Genomic DNA, 24,228 nt, shown 5'->3' with positions numbered 1-24,228 from the left:
GATAGAGATTTACCGGAGGCATATTATTTGGCTTTGTCGTAATACGCAGGATTGCTTTCTCCTCAAGGCGTCACAGCTCAAGGAACACTGGTTCACCATGGAGCAAGAAACCTTGAAAGTACAGGCTTCCACACACATGCTGCACACCTCTATCTTAGCATACACCTGGGTAATAACATTTATTACTCAGTGTGAGCGTAATCCTTCAGTGCTGAAGAATGGACAGAATGCTCGGTTATTTATGAAGCTCCCTATGTTCCATTACTAATAAATGACAAAGACGTGGTGTGAGTGAAAATGCAGCATCTCTCCTTGAACTATATTTCATCAAAGCTTATTGCTGTAGAGGCTCTTGTCATGTTTCAAACAGCTTTTGTTCGCTGGATGAAGGTGTAAAATGGGCCACTGCTGAAGACTCTTGTTTTTTACAGTCTCTCTTTTACGTCTTGGTTGAAAATAGTCATGATCGGTTTTCAAAGGCAGAACAAATACACCCTCCAAATTTATCTTCAGTCTATGACAGATCTACCTGAGGAAACGCATGTGAAATATGTGAAAAGTAGAGTGTTTAATTAAGGTGTAATTTGCCTCTGCTTAATTGGAGAGAAATTAAGTAAGTCTTAAATGATTGCATAATAATTCCATGTTTAACAGGTTATTTAATTTTTCCTGAATGATAAAGTATGTATACAAGCTGTTTTATTCATAAAAGTAAATTTAAAATAAAAAATAAATTGAATGACCCCTTAAAGGCTCACTACATATGAAGTGCCTGACAGAACCCTTTAAGGCCCTTTCTTCTAAAACAGTGGTCTTTGGACACAGTTGGGTTGAATTTGATTAGTCACAAAATCTGAAACCATATTAATTTTATTGTATAAAGTTTCTGTTTAAAAATGTTTGAAATCATATAGTTTATTTCCAATTTTAAATTAGATATCCGATGTGATCTCAGGCTGTATATCGGTGTTGGTGTGCAAATATAGAAAAGCATAGTAAGTGTATGAAAGCTCTGTCTAATTCGGCTTTGAGACAGTTCTTTCAGGAAACTGTTTTTCCCCAGTTTATCTATTTCTGTCAAGTTCCCCTCCTCCCTAAATCTACACCCTTTGCGATTTTACTTACAATTTTCTGCTTTGAATAATTTACAAACGGCAGGCCAAATGCTTATTTGGAGTTGTGGTGCATGCTTTAAAGAGAATGTGTAATGATTGCCGACGGGGTTCTGCATTAATCCCGTTTATGTGCAAGACCTTTCAGATCGGCTGGCACCGTGGCCACCGGGGTGGGAGGAGGTCATTCCCTCAACACACGACAGACTCCATCATCCCCCATTATAGCCCAGATCCTTCGCTTCTCCCCAATATATAATATAAATAATAATATAATTAATATATTTATATAAATAAATATATAAAATAATTAATAATTTCTTTTTATTGGAATCCATTGTTTTTTTGGATGATTGGTTAATTCACTGATTGACCATGTTAGGTGTGATTTTTCAACATGTTGATATAAAAGTTGTTCATGTTTGTTATTTTCTTTGCCTGACGAAGACTTCTTTGGGAGCAGAAATAGCAGTGTGCTAAAAAAGTCAAATGCAGAAAAATCTGAATGACAGGTCAAATACTGCATCAAATGAATGATCCAAGTAATGTGGGTTAGACTACTTTCGCATTTTATCATCGTCATTTAACTGACCTCCAGGACATTTGATCAACACCTGCTGCTACAGTCAATTACTAAATGTGATTCTCTACAGGTACCATCTTACCATTTTAGGCACTTTTATTTCTGATGAAATTGTCCGTCCCGAGGTTCCTCCGAGGTCAATGGACACTCTCTCTCTCTCTCTCTCTCTCTTAGCCTATATGGTTTTATAAACATAGTACTACTTTGTTACTGTAATCCAACAGATGGACAGGCATTTTGGGTAAAATTTGTGTGAAAATTAAACTGAGTTCACCATATGCTGGCTTGCATGGGAGTGCACCATATGTTGAGGAACTGTGTTTTTACAATTACAACTGGAATCAGGATAGGCAAAAATAGTGGATAATGAATTAATTTAATTTGTTCAGTTAGTGCAGTAATTGTTTGTTCAGTCCAGCTGATGAAAGTACTGCACCCGCTGAATCAATCAATTTCCAGTCGCTCAAAATAACAGTTTAATCAAGTCAGATTTCGTTTAAGTCACATAATCTTGTTAATCGCATTCAAAGTCAGTCTGTTACAGCATATTAAGCAGCTGGACTACAGCGTTTAACATAAAAAAATCTGATTTCAGTAACTCCAATAACTTTAATGTAAAAATAAGCTTCTAAAGTGCCATGATGTTTCAGCAATTAAGTATCATCTTGCTGAAATTGTTGTGAAAAAAGGCTTTGGCTGTAATAATTTCTCTTGTTTTCTAGCTAAACTATACAGCGCTATTATTTGTGTGTCCAATAATCTTGTCATTCCACAAACTATATTTAGTCTTTGCATGTTTATTTGATGATTAAAAACAGAACTGAAAGTAGTCTAAATTAAATCCCTAGAAATTATAGCCCATTCAGATTGGATCAAGCCAGATTCACGGTTTGTATGCAATTTAAAGTGGATCTGGGCATCAACATAATGCAAATATATTCTTATCCTCAGTAGCCTGAGCTTATTAGCATAATACATGTAATGAGTGCTTGCAGCCGTGTGTGTGTCAGAACTCTAAAGCCTTGGGCTGCCACTAAACTGTCTGATATACAGTGCTGTCCTTTTCAAATTTGGTTAACACAGATGGCCTATAATCAAAGCAAATGCTTAATTAGTTAGCATTTATACTACGATATGTATGCTCTCTTGCTCACTGGCTGTGGTGTGACTTTGGACTTGCATTGTGCCCTTTCAGACTTTTCAGCCAATGGGATTTTCCCGAATAACTAAACCCAAAAATAATTTTCTTGAATAATGTGCTGTATGGAAGCCCATTTCCACCACATAAAAAAGAGCATGCTTTTGAAAATCATAATCATGGCTTAAAAGTAGTCCTCCTTGAACTGCCACCTTATCGTGTTGGAGGGGTTTGAGTACCCGAATGATCCTAGGAGCTATGTTGTCCGGGGCTATATGTCCCTGGTAGGGTCTCCCAAGGCAAACAGTTCCAAGATGACGGGTCAGACTAAGAGCGGTTCAGAAGCCGAATATGAAGCAAATCAAATCAAGGACCGAGACGTCGCCCAGTGTCGCGCAGCCGGGGCCCCACCCTGGAGCCAGGCCCAGGGTTAGGGCTCGCATGCGAGCGCCTGGTGGCCAGGCCTCCCCCATGGGCCCCGGCCGGGCTCAGCCCGAACAAGTGACGTGGGAATGCCCTCCCCTGGACTCACCACCTGCAGGAGGGACCGTAAAGGGGCCGGTGCATAGTGGAGCGGGCGGCATTCGAAGGCGGGGGTCCCGACGACCCGATCTCTGGACACGGAAACAGGCTTCAGGGATGTAGAAAATCACTTCGGTGGCAGAGAAGGAGCCTGAGCTTGTGCGGGAGGTTGAGAGGTACCGACTAGAGATAGTCGGGATTCCTCCTTGAGAGAGGCTGGACTCTACAATTCTGGAGTTGCCCATGGTGAGATGCGGCGGGCTTGCTTATATGAGCTGGGTTTGCTTATAGAGTGGGTCGCTTCCCTGCGCCTTCGAGTCAAGAATCAACTCAGTATCATCTGGGACAATAGACTCTGTCAACATGGCAGAGGACCTTAACCAATTCTACTCCAGGTTTGACCAGTCTGATTATTCACAAGAGAGAAAGGAGCTAATAGCTAAGCTCACTCCTATGATATCTGCCCAAGCAAATCTGGAGTTGCGCCAGGAGAAGGTGGAACTCATGCTGAAGAGGATGAAACCCAACAAAGCACCAGGACCTGATCAGATCTGTGGATGGTTGCTTGGTTGCTAAAGGCCTGTTGCAGCCAGCTGGCAGGTGTTTTCTGTTATCTGTTCAACCGCTCTCTGTCAGAACATTCAATCCTCAGAAATCCTCAGTAATCGTTCCCTTAGGCATGCGTTGTAAACCCGTCAAAGCATAATGCACGGTGATTTTGAATGAATATTTAATGTCGATAATGGTTACATAATGTTAAAACTAATCCTGCTATTGATATCTTTGTAAGACTGCCGACCCTATAGAACAGTGGCAAGGGAAAACAATGTCCGGAGAAATATCAAACATTATTCCTAACTTTACCGCGCTCAACCACCGTGAGTGCATTTCACACATTTATAATCATTCGCGTTCAGCGGGGAGGAATGGAGGTTGGTCGGCCAGTTGGTCCATCTGGGGACCAGCGAGATTCGTTGAGATTCATTAATCTATTTATTTAATAATTTATCTGAGGTGCCGGAATGCAGTTCCGGACCGTTCCGGCCCACTTTAACCCCTGACTATACACTAATGACTGCAGGAGCAATAACCCAGGTATAATATACATTAAATATTCCGACGACACTGTGATCATGGACACCACTAATTCATTACGACAGTTACAGACTGAGATGGACATTTTTGCGGAGTGGTGCAAGCCGAACTGTCTTGACCTCAATCCTTCTAAAACAATGGAACTGGTTGTTGACTTCCACAAAGATGTTTCCATCATCTCCACTCTGTTAGTCAACAACCAGCCAATAGAAAGGGTTGAATCATATAGATGCCTTAGGACAATACTTGATCACAAACTTACCTTTCAACTAAACAGTGAAAACATTTTCTCCAAGTATCAGCAGCGCCTCTTTATCTTGAGTAACCTCCGTAGACTTCAGGTTCATCAGTCAGTCCTGATAGCTTTCTACAAATGCTTCATTGAGTCTGTAATAACCTTAAATATATCAGCCTGGTTTGGTTCACTATCCAACATCCATCGCAACACACTAAACAAAATTATAACAATGAGCAGTAAAATAATTGGACTGGTGCAGGAACCACTTATCAGTATTTATAACAGGAGGACTAAAATAAAAGGAACACAAATAGCCTCAGACACCACTCACACACTCCACAGCCACTATAGTCTTCTACCCTCAGGCCAGAGATACAGATCACTCATATTCAGGACCAAGAGAGCCATGACAAGTTTTGTGCCTACGTCCATTAGAAACATGAATGGTTGATTCATTTATTCACCATGGTGTATGACTGTGTGTGCGGATTTGTGATTTATTTTATCTATTTATTTATCTACTTTTAACGCAACCTTTTTAATGTTTACTGCCTATTTATCATGTATTTATTGTAGTTTGCAAGGTTTAGTTATTACTTATTATTTATTCATATAGAACTGTTTTTTACTTATATGTAATGTGTGTGTGGTATATTGTGCTGTATCTGTGGAACCGTACACGCATTGATGCTCAGCACGAATGAAGTTCCTAACGGATAAATAAAGTTCTTTGAATTTGAATTGAATTTGAAAAGGACAGTTCTCTCACTGTCATGTGTGCCTACGGGCCGAACGGCAGTGCTGAGTACCCGGCCCTCTTGAAGTCTCTGGGAGGGGTTCTGGAAAGTGCTGGAAAGTGCTCCGACTGGGGACTCCGGCTTTCTACTGGGGGACTTCAACGCCCACACGGACAGTGACACCTGATTGGGAGGAACGATCAGATCCCTGATCTGAACCCGAGCGGTGTCTGTTATTGGGCTTCTGTGCTAGTCACAGCTTGTTCATAATGAACACCATGTTCAAGCAATAAGGGTGTCCATCAGTGCACATGGCAGCAAGACACCCTAGGCCGGAGGTCGATGATCGACTTTGTGGTTGTTTCATCTGATCTCCGGCTGTATGTCAATTGATCACCACCTGGTTGGTGTCGGATCCGATGGCGGGAAAGAAAGCTGGACATACTTGGCAGACCCAAACATACTGTGAGGGGCTGTTGGGAACATTTGGCCGAGTCCCCTTTCAGAGAGATCTTCAACTCCCACCTCTGGCGGAGCTTTGACCGGATCCCGAGGGAGTCTGGAGATATTGAGTCCGAGTGGACCATGTTCTCTACCTCCTTTGTCGACATGACCGCTCGGAGCTGTGGCCGGGGTGGTGGTCCCTCTTTTCAAGAAGGCTTACCGGAGGGTGTGTTCCAACTACAGGGGGATCAGACTTCTCAGCCTCCCCAGGAAACTCTATGCCAGGGTCCTGGAGAGGAGAATTCGGCCAATAGTAGAACCTCGGATTCAGGATGAAAAGTGCAGTTTTCGTCCCGGTCCTGGAACACTGGACCAGCTCTATACCCTCTCCAGGGTGCTGGAGGGTTCATGGGAGTTTGCCCAACCAATCCACATGTGCTTTGTGGATTTGGAGAAGGCATTTAAATGTGTCCCTCGCGGCGTCCTGTGGAGGGTGCTCTGGGAGTATTGGGTCCGGGGCCCTCTGCGAAGGGCTGTCCGGTCCCTGTACGATCGGAGCAGGAGCTTGGTTCGCATAGCCAGCAGTAAGTCAGATTTGTTCCAGGTGCATGTTGGACTCCGGCAGGGCTGCCCTTTGTCACCAATTCTGTTTATAGTTTTTATGGACAGATTTTCAAGGCGCAGCCAGGGGCCGGAGGGTTGGCCTAATCAGACCAGGACCTTCAGCGTGCACTGGGATGGTTTGCAGCCGAGTGTGAAGCGGCTGGGATGAGAATCAGCACCTCCAAGTCCGAGGCCATGGTTCTAAGTCGGAGAAGGGTGGCTTTCCCACTTTAGGTTGGTGGAGAGTTCCTGCCTCAAGTGGAGGAGTTCAAGTATCTTGGGGTCTTGTTCACGAGTGAGGGAACAGGAGACTGAAAGATGGATCGGTGCAGCTTCTGCAGTAACCCGGTCGATGTACAGGGGTTTTGTGGTGAAGAAGGAGCTGGGCTGCAAGGCGAAACTCTCGATTTACCGGTCGATCTACGTTCCTACTTTCACCGTTGGTCATGAGCTGTGGGTCATGACCGAAAGGACAAGATCCTGGATACAGGCGGCTGAAATGAGCTTTCTTTGCAGCGTGGCTCGGCGCTCCCCTAGGAGCTCAATCACTCGGGAGGAGCTTAGAGTAGAGCCGCTGCTCCTCAACACCGAGAGGAGCCAGCTGAGGTGGCTCGGGGCATTTGTTCCAGCTCGGGCACACCTTCCAGGGGAGGAGACCCCGGGACCTAGACCTAGGACAAGCTGGAGGGATTATGTCTCCCAACTGGCCTGGGAACGCCTCGGTATTGAGTCCGAGTGGACCATGTTGAGCTGGAGGAGCTGGAGGAAGTGTCTGGCGAGAGGGAAGTGTTGGTGTCTCTGCTTAGACTACTACCCCCGCGACCCAGCCCCGGATAAGCAGAAGAAGATGGATGGACTTAAAAGTCAAAATTATGACATACTAAGTCATATTTATGAGATGAAAAGTTGAAATTGTGACTTAAAAAGCTATAATTAAGATTTATGTGGTGGAAATGTACTACCATACACTGTTGCAATTTGTATTGTTGGTAAATAGGTTTTGACTAATTCAGTTTAACTTGGTAAATTACATCTTACCCATTACACCAGGACTGCGACTGCTGTGCTCAAGCAAACCAGAGGGCCCATGAGCATAAACAAACAGCACGTTTAATTATCAATGGCTACATGTTGAAATGTAATGTGGTAGTGCTGCATGAACTCTTTCCTCTGTGTTCTTGTCTGTGCTTCACTTATCCATTCATGTCAGTCAGCTGTGGTTGAAGTAATGGCTGCTGAAGCTGAGACTGTAAACTGATACATGCAGTGGCTTGATGCCAGGAGGTAAGACAGCGCTGTCCAACAGCATCAGTGAGAACATGCGTGCAGATGTAGGTGGGCTCCAGGGGAACGAACGGCAGTGCTTTGATGTGCCACAGGGAGACAGCAGCGCTCATTATCCGTGGGACCCCAATCCCCCAGTCAAATCTCCACATGACTTCCCCATGGTGTCAACCATTATGTCTATGGAGAGTCCCCACAAAGAAACCGAGTATGTATATGTCTGTGTGTGGACGGAATAAATGTCCCCACAAGGATGGTAATACCTGAGATTTTTCACATTGTGGGACAAAATTTCAGTCCCCATGATGAAAACAACTTATAAATCACACTAAATTGTTCCTTTTTTTAATTAAATGTAAAAATCTTGAAAACAGAACTGTTTTCTGTAGGGCTGTTTTAGAGTTAGGGGATAAAATGTAAAGTGAATAAAGTATTATAATCATGATGTCTCTCTGTGTGTGTGTGTGTGTGTGTGTGTGTGTGTGTGTGTGTGTGTGTGTGTGTGTGTGTGTGTGTGTGTGTGTGTGTGTGTGTGTGTGTGTGTGTGTGTGTGTGTCTGTGTGTGTGTGTGTGTGTGTGTGTGTGTGTGTGTTTTGAGAGATAGAGAGAGAGAGAGAGAGAGAGAGAGAGAGAGAGAGAGAGAGAGAGAGAGAGAGAGAGAGAGAGAGAGCTGCCACAGCAGTTGACATTCATCAACATGTGACACTATTGAACTTTACTGGCATATAAAGGTGTGAGAGAAGAATGGACTAAAGGACAAGAAATGCTACTCTGATTAAGTGGCAAGCATTAGGTTTAGATGTCTTCTTGCCCTGAAATAATAAAATATCAGAGATGACACAGAACACACTAATCAAGACAATGCCTTCTCTCTGATGTCAATGTCTCTTCATGCTGCTGTCTGCCACGCACACATTCACTTCAAGTGAAATGCTTCAATCTACATCTGAGATGAATGCATCCACTTCAGATGGCCAGGAGATGATCTGGAGCAAATCTTCCTCTTTCTGCATGTCTTGCTTTCTGTCTCAAATAATTCAGGTCCAATGATTCATCCCTCACTCTTATTACACTCCCTTGTTCTCTGTGTTGTGGTTTCAGGCACTAGTCAAAGACGCTACACAAGACATCACTAAAACACATCTAAAGACTTGAGACATATGACACCATTTCAGCTGTTCAAGTGAACAGAAAGCAGCCAATGCTCACTATGTTTTTAGTGCATTCCAGGGAGGGAATTATACAGTGCACTGGAAATGACTGACTAGGTATGACTTTAGAGCCTAACTGAAGGCACACTCGGAGATGGGCCCTAATACCTGGTACACATTGTACAATTTTAGGCTGTCCCAGACAAAAGATGACCAATCGTGGCGATATCTGTGGTTGTGGCCTGTTGTACAGTGAGAAGTTCAATGATGGCCATTGTCACAGATTTGTGACCAAAGATAGCCTGCGATAATTTTTTGACAGTGTCAGAAATGTACTGTAGCATGATCATCTTACATTGTGTTTGCTGCTATGTCTACTGACTAGCCAATAAAAATGCAACATGAAATGCCGTATTTATCAACTCGACATGGCGCTAAAACTTAAAACTACTTACCTTAAGCTCCACTTACAAAATTGCCATGCCAAGTTGGCTTTTTTTCCCTAGCCATGACCGCATTCATATTCTCCTCTTTTGCTTCCTCTATTCAGCACTCATAAAAAACACATTTGGCAAAGTGCGATTCATCTTGATCTATTTTATTTACCACTAGTGCATGCTGATGACGTTTTACTCTATACTAACTTGCGTTGTAGCCTACGATTCAATGTGTCATCATCGTACAGTCTACATACGTCATACCTAAGTTTATTAGATCCGTGTCGTAAAGTGTAATTTATAACTATCTTTAGGAATTTGTAGCAGGTATAAAACTCTTTATTGCATAGAATTTTTGTTTTTGAGGTATGGGTACAGAGATACAGTGTAAAGTTAATTCAAATCCACATGTTAGATCAACATAATTCAGAAATAAGATCAAGGGTTTGTGAGTTCCCAGCATGCATTTCAGCATGAATTAATTGTGCAGTTGGGTTAGGTTTCTTGTAATTGCTTTGTAATTGTTAGTTATTGTTGTTCGTAATGTCTGTTTTTTTGTTTTTGTTGTTGTTTTTTTTACATCTGTTGGCTATCACTATTCTTGAGGTTTGAGTCAAGTGTTGAGATCTATGTACAACCATTTAAAACCACATCCCAGGTATCTTTAATCTATTCATCCATTTAAAGTAATTGATCTATCAGAAACTTGCATAGTTCACTTCCCATGTTAAGTGTCCTATAAAACTACATATGGGTACCAAAATGATAGATTAGTTTATTTAGTAACTTATTAAATATCGGCTAGATGAGGCATTTTGCATATATTAAACAAACAAAATTCAAATTGACAAGACAAAGTAGTATTACTTTTTACAATTTCTAAGACAGCATCATATTGCATTGAATCTTTAAGTTTTCTCAACAATTTCTTTTATTTATTTTTTTGCAGGTAATGCAGAATTGTTTACCTTGCTAAATTTCAGCAGGCTTTACTTGAGGTCACTGTAATGTTGATCACTAGTAGTAGTTCCTACTGCTGAATGTAATGTTCTCGATGGGCTGCGGAACTGGCAACATCTTTCTGTAAGTCTGATCACAAATTAGATGTGTTGTCAGCAAAAGAATATGTAATTTTATTTAGAAAAAAAGCACTGCAAGGGAAAGTGTTTGTATTTAAATTGTAGCAGTGAATAGTGCATCATATGATCTGAGAAGACATTCATTATAGGGTGACAATCATTTGGATGATTTTGTTGTACCGCTGTAGATAACCTTTAAGACATCCTACAGTGTCTAAAAGAGCATGCAGCCTTTAAACACCTAGAGTCACAACAGCTAATAGCAGTAATAGGAGGTGAAACGCTGAGACCTGTGAGGTTGGGTTAATGTCTATAAGGTGTGCATGTGTATCTGCAAGTCTTCTCTGTTCACAGGTGCTCAATATTACTAATGAGCCAGCGTTATAAAGCGATTGGCAAATCCACTGAATAACAGCCAGCAGGCAGCCCTCTCTGTGGCGCTCCTTTACCGCGGCACACGCCCGAAACGCAAAAAGCCTGACTGTTTCCGTACCTGTGAACCTTTGGATGTACGACTCCATGCAGTGGCAACCATCTCCTGGTTTTTGATTCCTGGCAGCGAGAGGCCTACGATATCAACCAACGCGCTCTATTCGTCCTGATTGAGCTCGGATCAACGGTTCCGGTTCCCCTGCTGGCCGTTTGGAGTGTACTGTAAACTGTCCAAAGCCATGAATTGTGTGTGCAACTGCAGACTACCGCCTTCTCGCCTTTAGCGTCTTCCGTGTGCACTACGAGCACGGGGTGGGCTGGGTCGTGAGTAAAGGACTTTTGACCGTGTCTCCTGAAACTCTGCTAAAGGCATATAACTGTTATATTTTGCTTGTTTACATTTCCCTTGGCTTGGTGGGATAGTTATTGTGGCTGCTCGCCAATGTTTTATTGTCAACTGTCCATGTCATCCACACTGGGTTAAAATAGTTTGAAGGCTATCATTGATTAAACTAATGTAGTTGTAGAATTATATCTAGTAATGTGTGGGGTTCGTTTAGCTGTGCTTACACCTGTACGTTAATTATACCTGATATTTGCTTTTATTGTGTAAATCTCACGTGTGACTGTGTGCTCTGCTAGATATGACTTAATTAGGGAAATTCGTGTTATAGTCTCTCACTTTTAATTTTCTGTCCAGCCAGGGGCGCCTGTTGTAACATTCCACCTAACCATTGAACTGGAGCAGTAAGCTACATTTATTGTGTATGTTTTCGCCTTCTTGGTCATACATCTTACCATGTATAGTTTTTAAAACTGCTACTTACACAGAAATCTTGTAAAAGTGCAAAATTTATTTATGTCTGTTACTTGTGTATCACAAGGGTAAAGTCCTGAGTGTTTTAAGTACTACGTTACACAAGCACAGAAAAAATCTTACGACAGGGTTAACGTGTGATTCGTGAAACATTCTTATGCCGCCAATCCCATCGTATGAATGATTGTATGTTGATAAATGTGGAGGCTGAAAACAATTGTCATTTGAAAATCACGCCCCTTAAAATTCATGGTTTAGAAGCCTTGCACCTAGAGTTTACAACATGTAGAAACGTAACCCGGCCAAGAAGAGGAAGTCATCTCATGGAACAGAAAATGATCTTACTCCCGAAACACTCATTAATCTCGTAATTGCAAACAATTAAATTAATTTATATGTATATGAAATACCAGTAAATAAAATGAAACATAATAAAACGAGCGGGTGAGGGGTGTGTGTGAGTCTGGGCTTCTCAAACCTGCAGTAAAATGCATTCAGATCATCAGCCATTTGTTGATTCTCCAGAGATCAGGGGGATGGTGAAATGTACTTTGTGATGGTCCTCAGGCCTGTCCAGACTGATGCGGGGTCATTGGCTGAAAACTTTTTTGTCTTTTTTTTTTTTTTTACTTTTCAGAGTAGCTACGTTTAGCCACTCTTATCTCCTTTTGTTAGTATATTTTTCGCCTGTTTATACAAGATTTTATCCCCACTTCTGTAAGCATCATTTTTGGCATGATGAAGCTGTTTGAGTTTCCCAATAAACCATGGTTTATCATTAGTGAATGATAAGAATGTCCTGGAAGGAATGCATGTATGCTCACAGAAACTGATGTATGATGCTACAGTAGGCCGGTATAAGATGAACTAGATAGTGATCAGAGAGCCCCAAAGCTGCTCTTGGGACTGAGTGATTTGCAGTCTTTATTGTGTAACAGTGAAACATTATATTACTGTCTCTGGTGGGACATATAACGTGCTGTCTGTATTTTGGCAGTTCACGGGAGAGATTTGCTTTCTTAAAATCAAAGAATGATTAAAAGAGAGTTTGGGTAGTTCTGTTCCCTTTCAGCTATTTGGTCAGCTAGCTGTTGTAGCGCCGCATCATGCATCTGGAGGGATGTACACATTCCCGAGAATGAATGAGGAAAACTCCCACTGCGAGTAGAAATTGTTGTAGAAATTTTAATATTCATTGATCCCAAACAGGTATCATAAGAGAAAGAACCTATTCAATGTATAAAAGTATATGTGTGTACGTGCTTGTGCGTGACTTTTCAGGAACATATGGGGCAGGACCTCTGACCTTAGGGATGGTCAGTTTTGGCCAGTTTATTTCAGTACCAGTTTGTGTCTTTAAGTAGAAACTGAACAGCAGTAAGGACCTTATCCGGGTCGGTGAAAGGTACAGCGGGTGAGGAGGAACCTTGAAAACAGTATAAAGGCTGTGTCATATCTTCCTGTTGTGTGTCACTCTCTTGCACAGCGTAACTTCTGTGTACTAGACTGAACCTATTCTTGCAAGAATAAATACTTTTCTTTTTATTAATTTGACTCTGAGTGTCTCTTACACTGATGATGTTTAACAGAATTTTTGCCACAACAATTTGGTGTCAGAAGTGGGATTCCTTGGAAGTGCCTTCTAGACCTGAGAGCGGACGGTGTTTGGCCACCTGGACTGAGCAGTTCCAGCTCTACCTCGTGAGCTTGAGAGAGAGGGGCCGACCACTGTCGGGTCCGGGAGGGGCTCCACTGGAATCAAAAGAAAGCGAACCCGTGGCAACCAACATATCTCTGGTAAGAGACGTCTAAAATATTTTCTTTTGGGGAAAAGTATTTTGTTTCGGGTATGAAATGTGAGTGAACCATATTGGCTGAGGACTGTTTCTGTGGTACGTAATCTGAGATTAATTGAGATCTATATATAGATCAAGAGGTTTCAAACAGATACGAGAGAAAATTATCTGAGATTAATTGAGGTCTGTAACAGATCAAGAGATTTCAAACAGATAGGTAACCTGAAAATGAGTTGTTCCGCCACGGAGCAAATTGTTTTTAGGTACTGAGGCTAATTAGGGGGAACCAGAACAGTTTTTGGTAAACCTTAATTAGGAGGGCACTAATAGTGCAACCCGACCGATTTGGGTTAAAAGGAAAAATCGGGTCTGTTGGGGACGCCTAACAGATCAGGAAAACGCGCGTTGAAGAGAAATCCACAGAGAACAGAGAAGCAGCCAATATGGGGAAGTCTCAAGGTAAGCATGCAAATTTGATACACCGGTTTTTCTATCAAATGAGAAAATTATGGGGGAAAATTTATGTTTTAGATATTGAAAAAACTGAGAAAATACCATTATTTCCCAAGGGAGGGAACACTGAGCACAACTAGACTGAAAGTAGTGCGAGAATCAGTTGAACAGGGCAGTGAGAAACAAAAAAGGTTGTTATGGCTGTGTTCAACATGTGTAAGCAATGTGGACAAACAATGGATTGTTGTCTTAAAGGGGCAGATAAAAAAAGTTGAACTGCCAGGAGAAATAAAGTTTTTACTTCTTCATCCAGTAAATGGAAGCATGACATTAGATGTCTGAGAACTTAAATTTATATGATACGGATTGAAATTGCAAGCAGCAATAAGGCTGTCTGTGTGAAATAGGGGATTGTTATCAAAACAAGGGAAAGATTGGAAATTCGAGTGTCACTATGACGGGTGAGAGACTTGATGGAAGAAGGAAGCGAAAAAAAAACTAAAAAAAACAAGAAGGTTGGTGTGTGAGATATGTTTGTGTGGGGATTGTGCAAACAATCATGTACTGGTTAGATAATGAAGGAACTGGCATGTAGAGAAAAGAAAGAATTAGCATGTAGAACAGAGGATGCAGAAGGAACTGGCATGTAGGGAAAGATGGAAGGAATATAGTAGAAAACTATATGTGATGAAAATTAAATGTCTGACAGAATTTATGGAAGTCAAATTAACTGTTTAAATGGTATGAAAAATGAGTTTCAGAATAAAAATAAGGCATTGAGTATGATTAACGGGGACTAATGTGATATAAAGATAAGGAATGTTTCATTAAGCAAAATGGGGAAAAATTCTATATTTTAATGGTAAAATAATGATTGAAATTAGGTTTAGTTTTAGTTTGATAACCATTGTGTTTTGAACCTAGGGTCCAGCTATGCTGGGGGTACAGCAACAGGGTTTGCTTATTCAGCCCGGTTTCCGGATGTTAGATATATACTTGTTCTGTGATTAGGGTTGTTGATGATAATACCAAATTAGTAAAATGTAAAGACAACTTTGACCAAAGATTCTGGAAATCAATAATGTATAATGTTGGATATTTGTTGATATTAAGTAATTGAAGCAAAAGATATTGTCTGTTTTATAAATGAAATTATGGGTCGGAGATAATTTCCCTGGACAAGTATGACTAAAGTTAAACGAAAACTTTGTGAAAACAACTTAGAATATTTTGAGCATTTCGATGCAGCTTATGAAAAATAATGATGAAGATTATGATTCGGCTATTGGGATTGAATCCGCCACTGGTGGACTGTAAAAGAATACAGAGAACTGCTTATCAGCTCTGTTTGCATTCCTGAATGGGACACACTGCTTCAAGAGTGTGCAGTAAGTTGGAGCCGACTGAGAGTGTTTTAATTGTGGTCAGCAGGACCATCTAACATGTAACTTTAAATGCCCACTGAGAAGGTGTTTGAAAATGTGATAGTGGCACATTTCTGGTAATAATGTGGGTTTGAAAGTAGATCAGTGTTTATATGACGATATTAAAGTTTTCGTCTGAGAAAGAGTAAGAGATAAAACAAGGTCAAAAGATTGAAGTCTTAAAGTGAATCCTTTTGAAGAAAAGATCTATAATAGTAATTTTTATAAGTGAACTGATGAATACAGGTTAATGTAAAATTACAGATAATGACTAAAAAAATGAGTTGCAAATTGTAAAAGTAACTAAAAGGATGATTTAAAATGATAACTGCAAAAGATGTATGTGTATCAAAATGTATCATAAGCAGAGCGTGATAGCCTCGTAAAAGTTATTCTGAATCCTAATTGGAGATTGATAAACTCCTGGAAAAAAAATAATTAAGTCAGTGACTAAGTCATAGTTTAATAATTAAGTATTAAACTATGATAATTGAGAAATTGAAAACTAAAATCGAGTACAGTAGTACGGTTGCTAAAATGTAAAATGTGTAGAAAGGCATCTGATTAAACAAACAGCTTGAAAAGTTGACCATGAAAGAGCTAGAAGCTGATGTTTTGCTTTCAAAAGATGAGTCTGCTATTGGCTGTAATGAAACAGTTCGCTTATCTAAATCTGATGTCTGCTGTGGCTGAAACAGCCAGTGCGACAGAGACTCAATCTGAATGGAAATTTGTAATGTCTAGATTCCCTGACGGCAAAAGACAACTGTAAAACTATGTTTATTTGAAAACACATGTAATTTCTGGCAAAGATGCCTTAAGCTGGGCTAGAGTTAAAATATGGTAGATAAAGTTTGATGTTAGAAGTTTATGAGAGGGCAGTGTACCAGCCTTGAAAGTCTCTCTCATTCAATGTCAGCTAAAAGCTGTTATCTGAGCCTGTGTCATAAGTGATAATAAGCTATTTATAGTAAAGCACAGTGTTTCAGTTGAAAACCATAGACACAGAGATGTTAAAAGAAACCATTACCATTCAGAGGGCAATTTGTATTTAAATGTTAAAAATGTTAAAAGTAAAACTGAATGACTTTAAAGAAGTCTTTAAAATAATGCAGACCTTAAACGATAGAGGTGACATTTTGATTAGCGTATTTTAGGACCAGTAACAACTTTGTCTCATTTAGTCTCCACCATTCAGGACCGATGGCTCCGGCTACAGATGAAGTACACTGAATGTACAGTTGTGATCTAAATTCACTGAGTATAGTCTAAGTAGCTAGGTTGCTGCTTTTAAGATAGTTAATGGATTTAAGTGATTAAATACTGTTGTTATTAACCTGTCTCCCTGTGAACACTATTAGGCAATCGGAATGGCTCTGGTGACTCTTGAACGTGCCTTTCCTAAGCTCCAGAAAACAGCTGAGTTCTGTTGAAGAAAACTGATTGTATTGGGAAAGAGCGGTCACCAGTGTGTACGCGTGTACGAGTGGCTACTCAATGACGGGATGATCTTCCTGGCCAGGGGACAGCCTAACGCAGGGGGTCACGAACATTGGGCACCTCTGGATGGAGGTGTTATTTGTGAGAAAGGTATGAGAGTTGAGCGCTGATTACTGGAGGCCACCGGGGTCAGCAGAGCATTGAGAGGTGAGATGGGCTGTGAGGTGAAAATTAATGTTACGGCAGTCTGACCCAGAAACGTGAGGTCCTCTATACCACTCACCAGAAACCGCATTGATTGTATGGCTTGTTTTTCATTGTGACAAGTGTCTGCAACTATGCCAGGGGACGACACCCTGAAGAGAAGAAAATTAAAGATAAATAGCTAACGGGAGTAGGCTTTCAGGAGCCAGCTGATTCCATGAGGTGATTGCCATTATTTGCTGCGGAGACAGTAACAAAACTTAATTATATGAGGGACATGATGTTGGTTGCCATATGGGCAAGTAAAATGTATAGAAGAGTTAATGTTGAGCTAATATGTCTATAACATAGTTTTAACTCCTGAAGGTCGTTAGGCATGGTGGTGGCTAAAGATGAAGACAGGCTTTTGTAGATTTGAGAAGAGTCTGGATAACAAAGGTGAATGGTAAAAGGTTAATGTAATAAATTTAATATTACATTTAGTCTAAATTACAGTCTTAGGAGGCTGTTGAAAAGATTATTTGTTTAGAGAGAGAGAGACTGTCTGAGTGGAGGCAGGGATGGTAACTGTGTCTGTCTTTGATATCGGCCTGCTAGAGCAAGCTGAAGCAAAATAGTGATAATGAACCAAAATCCAGCTGACTTTTCTAAGATCAAATGAATAATGAACAGACATGCTTTGAAACTGGTTAAGAGACCATGTAAAATTAGGTAAAAGCTACAGTAAAATGTGAAGTTTAAAATCTTACTTAAAATTTCAATCTTTTTAGAGATGATATAATGAAAAGCGAACATTGAAGATGAACAGTTAAAATATGTGTCTAATATGTGTGTGTGTGATGGTTACTGCACTCTATGTCTTGTATGTGTTAGTTTGGGGTACGAATACTGTGTCTGAATAGTGTGTATATTGTGTCATTAACCTCTGGAATGAGGGTTTTATCATTACAGATGGGTTAAGGCAAATGACAAGTTTTAAGGAAGCTAATAGTTTTGAGTCAATCTGATGACAAGATGATGCAGAAAATGGGACGAGCTTTAAATGGATTAGTTATCCAGCTCTGTCTGCTACTGGTAATTATGAATCAATCTATGGATTAAAAGCATTTATGTAAATTGGATTTGTGAAGTTGTAGAGAGATGTCCATCATGGGTTGAGATAAACTAAAATGTTATAGATTTGCAGGCAATAACAAAGTGACATATTGGCTAAGTCAATATCAAATTATCCAGAGAGTCCTTCACATTTATGAATATTGTGAACAAAATGGGGAAAATGTTGTTTGACTGACATTGACCAAGTCTGTACAGCACGACCTGACCTGACAGAAACAATTGAAACAGAATTTTCAGAAACAATGTTTGTAGATGATGGGATTAAGAGACCAAACAACAGGCCTGAAAAGCAGGATACACTGTAAGACTGAGGGCCGTTGCCCTCCAAATACTCTGATAAGAAGATGTGTTTGTGGCTTTAAGTAATATTTTTTTTTCAGAGGCAGAGAAAGATGTCTGGAGGAATTTTGGCTTTGGGACAACATTTGGGTTAGTGTTGATGGCAAACTTTATCCAAACACCATTATGTTAGATTGATGCACGAGATGATTCATGCATCAAAAAGGGGGATGGTAACAATTTTGATAACAATTGACAAAATTTGGTTTATTAAGGGACGGTATATGTTGGGAAGACAAGGGGCTTAATAGGGTAAAAGCCTGGCAAGAAGCCATTCTTCTCCCTAACAAAATTGCTGTGTGTAAGTGTGCCGCACACGCTGATAACAAAATTGCAGGACTGTTTCAACAGGAGACGCCAGGGCAGATGCAGCAGCGAAGGCCGTGGCAGCACAGCAGACAAAGGAAACTACGTGTACTTTACTATCTGAAAATAACCTCGACATTTGTTTTTCTTTACAGAGCATGCAGACTTTTGATGCAGGGCAGAATGTGCCCAATAAAATAATGGTTATGGATGAATTTGACTAACTATCCTGGCCTAGATTGTTATTGTGGCAGAAAGAAACAAGGCCACACCTGCGCAGCGCATAACTTAAGATTTTCCTTTTGCAGAATGTCAGGAAGGATTGCAGAAAACAGAACTAATTCTGTTCCAAATGTATAAATATTGTGTTGTGGACATGAGCAAAGTGGGTTGAGTGTTTTTCAGGGTAAAAGGACCCCGAGTGCTATTAAGTGAGGAAGAAATTATTTAGTGATAAGATGATTTGTAAAATGAGAAGAAACAGAGTTGAATTGGACAAGTGTTGAGAATAAACTTGAAATTCTTTATGCATATCATCAGCAAGGTGAACAAATGGTGAAAATTCCACAGGTCACACCAATAGGCACGAGCGGCAAGACAAGCGGTCACTAACAAAATACTTAAGGTCTCCATTCACAGGTGAAAGCAGGCAAGAAATGGTTCACTCCAGTGGGGGTGCGGTCGTGATTTAAGGGAAAACCTTATAAGGATCAGAAAATGGTTGGAGAGTGTGACACCTGGGTCCAAGCCTCTCACCTTAGACAACACCAACAGGCCTCAACCATCCAATAGAGCACAAAGTGAGGGATTCAAGGACGTGCTAGTAACGTACCTCCCGAACCAGCGATGGAAGACCATGGCTACGGCACGCAAAGTGTCACCCTGGTGAAGACGGAATGTCCATGGGGCAAACGAGATGACCAACACACCCGGAGGAAGATGCACCAACTAATGGTTTGAGTTTAGCAAAAGAATCTGTTTTTGTGATGATTTTGATGATTTTATTTGATTGAATCAAAATAGGGCTTAGATCAAATGATTTGATTGGTTAAGGATTCATTAGAAAATATTTCAGGTAAATTATAGGGATTAATATTGAAGAAACTTGATTAAGTTTTAACTTGATTAAGTCCATTAAGGGTAAGAAAGGCCGATCATGGGAGAATATGTATGGTAATAAGCTAAAAGATGGTCCGTATTTGAAATATTAGAGTTAATTTTGAACAACTACATTGGTTAAAAGAATGGATAAAAAAAATATAAAACCTTTTCAGGATAGATTTTATTAAATATGGTGTTAAAAGTTAAGAAAATATGGTTAGGAAAATGGAGGCGATGTATGGAAATGGGCGTGGACTGATGGTAAATGGATAAGATTGGTTAATCTTTGGGGGGTTGGGGGTACTGTACTACCAATTTCAGCGATAGGATTATCAATATTGTTATGTTTACCATGCATTATAATGTGTTTCCAGCTCAGTACAGAGACTGGTTAAAGCTGGGAGTCTGTTCAATTGGATGAACAAAATATGATGATACAAGTAGTGGGAGCAACTGTGACATGTGTTAAAGTGTATGTTTCCTTTTCTTTTTCTTTCTTTCTATGTATGTTTTTGATATGAACAGAAGGTTAAAAGCTGTGGTTATCCGCTATGTGATGACGTACAAGGAGAGGGGTCGAAATGAGGGATTTTATTCTACTTTTATTTCTTCGTATTTCTTAGCCTGTTGAAATGCCATGTGGGTTTCAAGATGTGTAATGATAACCAGGGTATTAAATTGATGTGTTTCATACTTAAACTATAGACTATTTCTTGTTTATACTGAGGTGACTGAGGGTCCGACCTAGGTCGGGAGTGCAATAACAGTGCTTATTCATTCAGCCCGGCCTCAGATAAAGTCTTTACTTGCTTGCTAATACTTAAGGGACTATCCCCACAAAAACAGCCTAAGCTTTTTACTTTTCCAAATGTTATTTCACAAATGTTTAAGAGAGTGGTCAGTTATGTGAAAACCAGAGATGAAGAGTATAAGTGTGATGAAATGACTTAAAATTTGTTCTATTATTTTTATTATTATGATTGGGTAATCTGAATGATAAAAAGGGGGGAATTGTTGTAGAAATTTTAATATTCATTGATCCCAAACAGGTATCATAAGAGAAAGAACCTATTCAATGTATAAAAGTATATGTGTGTACGTGCTTGTGCGTGACTTTTCAGGAACATATGGGGCAGGACCTCTGACCTTAGGGATGGTCAGTTTTGGCCAGTTTATTTCAGTACCAGTTTGTGTCTTTAAGTAGAAACTGAACAGCAGTAAGGACCTTATCTGGGTGGGTGAAAGGTACAGCGGGTGAGGAGGAACCTTGAAAACAGTATAAAGGCTGTGTCATGTCTTCCTGTTGTGTGTCACTCTCTTGCACAGCGTAACTTCTGTGTACTAGACTGAACCTATTCTTGCAAGAATAAATACTTTTCTTTTTATTAATTTGACTCTGAGTGTCTCTTACGCAGTGATGATGTTTAACATAATTTTTGCCACAACAAAAGGTTTACAGTTTATGAAGATCGCCTCTAAATAAGGAGAGCCCACATTCTTCGGCGTTGTTACATCTGAACACCAACTTTCATTAATGTAGAGAAACAATCCACCACCTCTTGTTTTCCCCGTTAACTCCTCGATGCGATCTGCGTGGAACAGCTGGAAGCCAGGCAGATGTAGTGCGCAGTATGGAATATCACTCAGCCAGGTTTCAGTGAAGCACCATGCAGCAGAGTTTGAAAAGTCCTTGTTGATGCGGGTGAGAAGTTAATTCGTTCTGTTAGGTAGGGAACAGACATTTACAAGATGAATACTTGGGATCGCTGTGCTTTCGCATTTGTGGAGCTTAACCAGCGTGTCGGCGCGTTCCCCCGTCTGCGTCTGACCACGCGTTTGGACAGCACCGTTGCCCCTCTGACTAGAATGTCCAACAAAACGTCTGAATAATAAAACAGATGGAAAAATATTATCTGGTATGTGTTGCTTAATGTTAAGGAGTTTGTCTCTGGTAAAACTTATAGAAGAAGAATAACTAAACACAGAACAAACAATAAATAACAGAAGAATTGGAGAGCTCAGCACCGTGGCTGCCATTCTCAGTGCCATCTTGTTACTATGCTCTTGTTATTATTCTCCACCAGATTTACTATGCTGCACGCAAGTTTACACAAACTTAAAAACATGTGTACATGAGCTTGGACCTGATGTAAGATTTGATCGTAGCCACCGCTCACGTCCATATTGATGCCAAGTTTTGCGTGGAAACGACCATACGCCCAGTTTTCTGTCATACGTTCGTTCAATAAATTAGGCACAGTAAGAGCAGAATTAAACACAGAACCATGATGAACAGCACTGTAGTGGAGCCATTCAGGTTCCTGGACTTTACCATCTCTCAGGACCTCGGGGCTCATTTATAAACATGTTGTGTTGAAACCATCCTACATATGATCTAAGACCATTTCTTAAATGAGTGTGCATATGATTTAGAGAACGAACATAGCATTTAAAAGAGAAACATCCAAGAAAGAAAACTGTCAACAACCAAATCCTTTTTTAAATTTGAGAGCAGCAAGAATTGCTTCAATTTCTAAATACCTCCACTACTCCAGCTCTCTGCCACAAGGAAACGTGCGTACTTCTGCTTAGAACCTGACATGGCGCTAAGCCCTTTTTCACTTCAAAGACCACCGTTTTTTTTTTTATAAATATGAATGTTGGCATGAATTGTAGCGTACACACACTCTAAGATCAAACCTGTGCATACGTCCGTTTTATAAATTATATGGTTACTTCCCCTGAAGTGGGACACTCAAGGCCCTGCAGAGGTTGTACAGCAAGCACAGGCCTTCTGCTACTTTGATTAAAATGCACAGGGAAATTAAGTGAAAAGCTTCTTTAATAAAAAAAGAAAGAAAAAGGATCCAATAAACTGGGCTCTTGGATCATCTCAACTCAGATGGTTCCGATACATCTGAAAGAGTGGAAGCCGACTCTTGTCATTTGGACAGCAGCCAGCTTTTATCATGAAGTCTAGAACAAAATCCACCAGACATGGTCACCTAATTTAGCAAAACAAGAAAAATTAAAGAATCTCCCTTAATTAGGAACAATGCGTTTTAAAACATAAGCTCTTGAGTGAGGTCTTAAATGGTCCATTGCAAACCAAAGTTTTTTTCCCCTCATAGAGTTTATTAGCATGATCAGCAGTGGCACACACCATAATTAGAGGCCACAATTATCAAGACCAAACACTGGCTTTTGTGGGTTTCACAATAACCAGGGGCAGTGTGGAAAACATAATTATTTATACGGCTGCTGAACCAGCATGCTAATGAATTAGCTCTGAGAAGCATGAAGAATATTTTTAAGTTGCCAAAATAAAATTTGGTTTGTGGTTGGCTGCATTTGTGTCATTACAAAGGGCAAAACTGTCAAAAGCAAAACTCTTTAACAACTAGGCAGTAGGCAACTTTTTGCTCTTCCATTATGTGTTAAATCACTGAATACTGTTAAGTGAAAATATCTTGGCATAGTGAAACTGGACTGTATTTTTGCTGTTTGTGTATTTTGTATATTTACTCAAGCACTACAACCAGTTTTAATCACCAGTAAAAACCATTAAATAAGACTAGTTCCCCATCTGTCAGTCATTACAACGTCATGTCCACTGAGAAATGGGGTCTCACTTGGGAAGCCCAATCACCTCTGAGTTTTGGAAAAACGTCCAATAGAATTGGTGAGTGGAATTTGTATGCCGTGCCACTCCCCCGTACATATAGGTATATAAAACTAACAGACTCTTTACACCCTTCTCAGATACACCCTTGAAGGTGTATGTTGCTGCCATTGTGGCACATCACATTGCAGTTGATGGGAAGCAACTGGGAAAACACGACCTGGTCGTCAGGTTCCCGACAGGGACCAGGTGGCAAAATCCCTCCAGGCAGCACCTCATCCCCTCCTGGGACCTCTCTGTTGTCCTTTCTGGTCTGCAGAGTGCTCCCTTTGAGCCACTGGAGTCAGTTGAGCTTAAGATCCTGTCTCTAAAGACGGTGCTCCTGATTGCACTCACTTCCATTAAGGGGGTTGGGGACCTGTAGGCATTTTCGGTCAGAGAGTCGTGCCTTAAGTTTGGGTCGGACTCTTCTCACATCATCCTGACACCCCTGCCCAGATACGTGTTCAAAGGGGATACGAACACTTGTCGGTTAACCCGTGTCTTCACCCTGGGTAGATTCTGCTCTGCCCTGTCTCTCCGTCTGTAGTAGTTCCATCCCTGTCTAGGCTGGACCTACCGCAGAGATCTTTCTCTATGTTCCACTGCCCCACGGGTCAGTGCATATGTGTATTTCCACATCTTCCTCGTTCCAAACCAAACCAAAGCTCTCTTCCCGTGACACAGGAACAGCAGCTACAACCGTCTCCATGGTA

This window comes from Siphateles boraxobius, unplaced genomic scaffold (genome assembly GCF_051911475.1).
Source record: "Siphateles boraxobius isolate OS27281-9 unplaced genomic scaffold, OSU_SipBor_1 12, whole genome shotgun sequence".
In the NCBI taxonomy this organism is placed as follows: Eukaryota; Metazoa; Chordata; class Actinopteri; order Cypriniformes; family Leuciscidae; genus Siphateles; species Siphateles boraxobius.
Note: the sequence above shows the minus strand (reverse complement) of the source record.